We start from the raw sequence: 6,857 nt of genomic DNA, 5'->3' as shown, positions 1-6,857 counted from the left end.
AAACAAATGAAATATTCCCATCAGTCTAGATCTCTATCCAGCTCTCAAGAATAAATTAAATTAATTGAACTGACTCATTATAATGATTCTTGTTAGAATGTTTTTATTGAATTAATTGTTGTCATTAAATTTGTTGAACTGATTATTACATGTATTGTTGTCATTAAATGTTATTTGGCAAAAATATGCGTTTTTTCATATTTTTACCAATATGCAAGTAGTTAATTAATAAAAGAGTCATTAATCAGCCAATTCCATATTAGCCCTGTTATTAGGCCTCGGTCTGTCAAATTGGCCCTTGGCCTGCGGCCTCGGGCCAATAAGACAGACCTTGGCCTAATAACAGGGCTAATATGGAATTGGCTGATTAATAACCCTATAGTATGTCTGAAGGTACGTCCCTGTCGAAGATGACGTGTGTTAAGTAGTTTCAAACTTTCTCTCTCTCTCTCTCTTTTTTCAATTTATCGGCATTGTTAAAGAGGCTTGCCCGCAGACGGACCGGTAAACGGCACATCTCCGATCACTAAATAAACTTCAGTACACGTTTCTATGTGACAAAATTAGAGGCTTTCCGACTTTATTTCTTGAAAACAATTACAGAATATGTATTTAAAAGACGTTTTAAAACTCAACCTGAGAGGGAAATGTATGGAATATAACGGCAAATCTTCTTTGTAAATCGCCGCTGCCTTTGAAGTTATCACTGTGCACGTGCTTGTTTCTTTGATGTGTCAATCAAATTAGACTTATTGCGGGTTGCGATTAAATAAATAATATTTAAAAATGAGGTTTTAATATCACTTTTCAGCGTTTTATAAGGAAAATAAAATGAAAAACTCAACAATTCCAACAATCTGTCATGTGTAAAAAATCTTTTTCTATTAGCCAATTTTTCTGATCTCTCTGCGGGCAAGCCTCTTTAAATTATTTTCTTTATTTCTTCAGTAATTTAGTGACAATATAATGCGAGCCCCCGGCGGAAAATGAATAAAGCAAATTGCGATCATTTGCGATCAGGTGCAGATCCAGGATTTTCGAAAGGGGGTGACCAGTAATTATATAATTTAGTGATAATGCGAGCGCCGCAGGCGCGAGTCGAATTTTTTTCCTCCAATTTTAAGGCTATAAAAAATTTTCCTCCTCCGAAAAAAGGGGGATCCATATTGAGATTCAAGCTATAAATTGAGGGTTGAAGAGTAAATACGATACCTTATGTATCAAACACCAGAATAAAGGCAGATTTGTTCATTTTTTATTATTAGTGACACAAATAAGTTTCGGATTTTATATGTATCCACCCATAATGGAGACACGACCTTATGGACACAGTTGGAATTTAATGGATGATTTCAAATACAGAATCCACAAAAACAACATAATCGCTATCGTATTTTTTGTATTCTTTGCCATTTTGGAAATTTATCCCTCAAGAAGACTAACAGAGAGAGTGATCTACTGAAAGGAAACGATATAAGTAATTAATTATTACGGGAAATAAACATGTGTTATAAAATGTAATAAGGGTGTAATGTTGAAGATGGGAATCACTCTGTCGCCTGGGAAATGTCCGTCCATTTACGTTTAGTTCCTCATCAAATTTCGTTTACGTTTAATTTTCCATCCATTTACGTTTAGTTCCTCTTCCAATTTCATTTACGTTTAATTCCCTCGTCAAATTTCCATTCATTTACGTTTAGTTTCTCGTCAAATTTCTATTCATTTACGTTTAGTTTCTCGTCAAATTTCTATCCATTTACGTTTAGTTTCTCGTCAAATTTCCATCCATTTACTTTTAATTCCCTCGTCAAATTTCCATCCATTTACGTTTAGTTTCTCGTCAAATTTCTATCTATTTACGTTTAGTTTCTCGTCAAATTTCATTTACGTTTAATGCCCTCGTCAAATTTCCATCCATTACTTTTAATTCCCTCGTCAAATTTCCATCCATTTACGTTAAGTCCCCTTGTCAAATTTCCATCCATTTACGTTAAGTTCCCTCGTCAAATTTCCATCCATTTACGTTTAATGCCCTCGTCAAATTTCCATCCATTACTTTTAATTCCCTCGTCAAATTTCCCTCCATTTACGTTAAGTCCCCTTGTCAAATTTTCATCCATTTACGTTTAGTTTCTCGTCAAATTTCCATCCATTTACGTTTAATTCCCTCATCAAATTTAATGTCGAAAATATCTTTCAAATACGACAAAGAAAATTAAAAGGTATCATTCTTAGAATCATAACCAAATTTTAATAAGATACATCTTTGTGATTCGAACTCCGAACCTTCGGGTTGCTAAGCGAAGGTTCTACCATGTGAGCTATGCAGACTTACAGGAATGTGAAGTTTGTGTTATGATTTAAAGTAAATCTTGTTAATGCTAAAATTAAAATATTTTATCAACTACACTGTACATTTTTTCAATTTTTCGATACCAGCGCATCGGAGGACCACTTTTTAAGAATAGGATTTTAGTTGTCTTTTGATACATAGAATAAAATAAGACATTGTAAAAGTTGGTCTTCCGATGCGCTCTATGTCAAAAAATGATATGAATGCAATCCGATGATGCAACTTTACGGTCATTTAATGAAATGTCCAGTGCAATAAACAAACAATTTTTTCGCAAATCAGACTTTTTATACGTTATAGATTTATAGTTTGCATTCAAAAACTCAGTTTTTAACATTTATTTTTTTGATTTTGAAAACGGCCACAATATGCGCCATACCTCTTTCCGAAAACATAATTATATTTAACCATAAATTATACCAATGAATGCATGTTTGCTAAGACAGAGAATGTCATGCCGTTAGCGGCTGCGTTTCGTAGATTGTTTAGCAGAAGATGGACAGATTTGGAGATAAGATGAATGAAACAGACTTTAAAAAGTAACCAAACACCGACTGATGTAAACGATCTAAAATGTTCGGCTCGTTTGAGGTAACAGGCAGAGGGCCATGTTTTCAATTACTACCACGATACAGAATGGATGGAGGAGGGGAGGGGATAAATAACGGATGGTGGGAGGAGGGAGTGGGGGAGGGCAGGGGGAGGGATAGGTTGGGATCTGATATCGTACACGTACAGTGAAACATTTATTATAGACCCACAGACCAGCCAACACGTAACGAGACAATGGTGAGTATATTACTGTTTACTTACCGTTCACGCGATCTGGTCCTCGAACTTTACTTGTGTTTTTTGTCTTTCTTGAGATATATATCAGAACTGCACGACGTCAACGATATTGTATAGATGTAGTTATCAAAACACGAAGCTGAATATATTGTCTTTCCGGAGAGGAACTTTAGAACAGGGAATAAATAGCATTTAAGATTTGTATAAGGCATAGGAATTAGCGACGAGATGGGAAATATAGAAAAAAATAGTTTACAAGTTTATGTCATAAACATTTACATTATGTACTAACCAACGGAAACTAAGGCTGAAAACAGTTCCGTTAATAGATGGAAGGTTGTAAAGAGTTCTGATAATAGATGGAAAGGTTGTAAAGAGTTCTGATAATAGATGGAAGGTTGTAAAGAGTTCTGATAATATATGGAAAGTTGTAAAGGGTTCTGATAATAGATGGAAGGTTGTAAAGGGTTCTGATAATAGATGGGAAGGTTGTAAAGAGTTCTGATAATAGATGGAAGGTTGTAAAGAGTTCTGATAATAGATGGGATGGTTGTAAAGAGTTCTGATAATAGATGGGATGGTTGTAAAGAGTTCTGATAATATATGGAAAGTTGTAAAGGGTTCTGATAATAGATGGAAGGTTGTAAAGGGTTCTGATAATAGATGGGAAGGTTGTAAAGAGTTCTGATAATAGATGGAAGGTTGTAAAGAGTTCTGATAATAGATGGAAGGTTGTAAAGAGTTCTGATAATAGATGGGATGGTTGTAAAGAGTTCTGATAATAGATGGGAAGGTTGTAAAGAGTTCTGATAATAGATGGGATGGTTGTAAAGAGTTCTGATAATAGATGGAAGGTTGTAAAGAGTTCTGATAATAGATGGGATGGTTGTAAAGAGTTCTGATAATAGATGGAAGGTTGTAAAGAGTTCTGATAATAGATGGGATGGTTGTAAAGAGTTCTGATAATAGATGGAAAGTTGTAAAGAGTTCTGATAATAGATGGAAGGTTATAAAGAGTTCTGATAATATATGGAAGGTTATAAAGAGTTCTGATAGTAGATGGGAAAGTTATAAAGAGTTCTAATAATAGATGAATATTTCAAGTTTGAGTTCCGTTATTGAAATGATTTGATATTTTATCTGACCACTATGATAATTCATAATACAATGTAATGGCGATTTGTTACTGGTTCGTTTAAATGTATAATAATGACAATTTTTATATTTTCCTGAGATTTTGTACAGTTTAAAAGTTAAACTCGTGTTTTCTGCAATTTTGCACAAATTAAGAGTAAGTGATTGCACTCCTCGGCCCGAGACAAGCGGTAGGTTGGTATCGCGTTCTCCTTCTATAAGTCGGCCGAATGTCAAAGTTCCCTACGTGATAAATGTACGGTTTATCTGGCCCGCACGCTCCATTACCTACAGTCTAGAGAGTACAACCTATCCTGACCCGACCCTAGATTAATGCCAGTGATGGCTGTAATAAACTACATATGATGTAGACCATCGATATTATTTGGTTATTTTAGGTTTATATCCATAAGTAGCACTTTAATCCGGAGTTAAAGCTGGGTCAGGCAATATTACAGCAGAGACGTATATATCACTTACTTACGGTAAAAAAACGCAAAAACATGGACTGTTCGTAAGTTGTAAAATCCGGGTCTTTTATTTAAGGTATTTAACCCTCCGGGATGTGACACATGTGTGTTGTTTGTAGGTCACATATGCCCGCTATAAATAAAACAATTTTCACTTTACATGTTCTTTTAAAAACATAGTTTATTTTTTAGTTTCTACAAAATAAAAGAAAACAGGAATCATATCAGAAACATAAGTATATTTATTGTTAAAAAGACTGACAATTAGACGTGTTTATGAAACGTTCCGGATTGTATATAGTCAAGGGAGATAACTCTTACACGACAATTTTTTTTGACCTGGTAGACGAAATTCGGCAGTCCGGAAAACTCGTAATCCGGACGGTTTGGGCCGAGAACGAAGGTGTTCGGATTATCGAGGGTCCACTGTATATGAATGTATGTGAGCTCAACAATATGCAATATTTTTATTTCAGATTTTCTTTACACAGATGAAGAAACGATCACAATTACTCGACAATAAGAAATTCCTGTAGCTTCATTTTATTGTGTACGTCCCTGATTTTATTAGAGGAACAAAATAACGCTGTATGTTTTACTTTAAAAGCTACATGTATAATAACGTTTTAAGGGTAGGGGTAACAGTAACCCTGAAATATCTTTTATTATTATTGTTATTATATCTTGTATTTCAATTCTTTCGGACAAAGTATATGTATTCATTTTTTTTAATTTCCAGAGTAAACTTGTACTTCCAATTCTGCTCCTACTGGTGGCTGTGACATGGGTGGAGGGATCTCGGTGGAGTACGGTGACCTGTGATTGGTGTGTTAAAATGATGGAGCATTGTACCTTCCGCTGTCAGATGCAGACTACATTCACCAGCTGGTATTACTGTTCCGATTTCTGTGACCGACGTAATATCGCGTGCGAGACCAACTGTAAACCGGCCAAGCCACATTACTACAAGCTCAAGGACTTTTAGAGGTCGTGCTATTAGTCACGTGACTCCATTTCTACATATAGAATGATTTGGCCATACTTTTAGCTACCTTTTCTGATGTGACTTCTCTTTAGGTGTTTATGATGAAAGCCTGATGATTCTGAAGTGTCATGCCACTGGGTTTGAAAAAAAAAATTTGAACTGGAAAACATATTGACATCGATATACTGTAACTCGGCATACCAATGTACACATGGAAAGATATGCACTGAAAAAAACATGGTCGAATTTCTAATACTTTAAAAATAAACTTAATCTTTAAGATATATCTTGGCGTTGTTTGTACATATCAACATTCCGTGGGTACCCGGTGTAGATTTAGACTTTATCTACACCCAAAAGAAGCTTGGATATTGCGCAAACCAATTTTATGCAGTGGATAAAAGTATAGTTCATTATGTATTTTTTTCTTCAATTCTGTCCACTTGTCTTCCCAAACGTTTTCTGTCATGGATGATACGACGTCTGTTAAGGTACGTGCTGCTGTGAAGGCCGAAGTCTGTGTTATTGTTAGACAAGCTTGTAGAAATATTGAAAATAAAACAAACATACAGACATCGGTTTTGGTGAATAAAGAGTTCTATCTCCTGTAACTGAACCTTACCAAGCCATGTATTTCTTCATATTTCTTCATATCATAGTCATCAATACTGACTTACACTTATAACAAATACTACTTTGCTAGTCCCGAGAACACGGAACAGTGAGGAGAAATAATAATACAAAAATCATTGTATGAGACAATTTATTTTTCCTGAATTCATTTTGACATGACGCATATATTTTAACAGTGATATCATGACAATAGACAATTGTGGTAAAGGCAACAAGCCTCACGACCAATGTATGATAACACACCACGTGACTAAGTTTATGTCACATGACAACTGTGCTCTCCTAAGCCAACTTCCTTTGTGACCAAGTTACATCACATGACAAATGAGCTTTCCTAAGCCAAAATATGTAATGTGACCAAGTTGTCACATGACCACTGCTGTCCTAAGCTAACATATGCTATGTGACCAAGTTATGTCACATGACAAGCATGCTTTTCTAAGCCAACATGCCACATAAGTTACATCACGTGACTAAAGTATTATCCAACGAT

At 35.1% G+C, this 6,857-nt stretch overlaps 1 long non-coding RNA gene across 1 annotated transcript; it reads left to right on the top strand.

Annotated features, from left to right (window-relative positions):
• The first annotated feature begins 3,082 nt into the window (after positions 1-3,082).
• LOC117317903 lies at positions 3,083-6,011 on the top strand. The gene is made up of 2 exons (XR_004530270.1): positions 3,083-3,142; positions 5,486-6,011. It is a non-coding gene; the product is annotated as an uncharacterized LOC117317903 (long non-coding RNA).
• Positions 6,012-6,857: the final 846 nt, after the last annotated feature.

The sequence above is a fragment of the Pecten maximus genome, chromosome 19 (genome assembly GCF_902652985.1).
Source record: "Pecten maximus chromosome 19, xPecMax1.1, whole genome shotgun sequence".
Lineage (NCBI taxonomy): Eukaryota > Metazoa > Mollusca > Bivalvia > Pectinida > Pectinidae > Pecten > Pecten maximus.
This window is presented reverse-complemented; position numbering and strand designations above follow the sequence as displayed.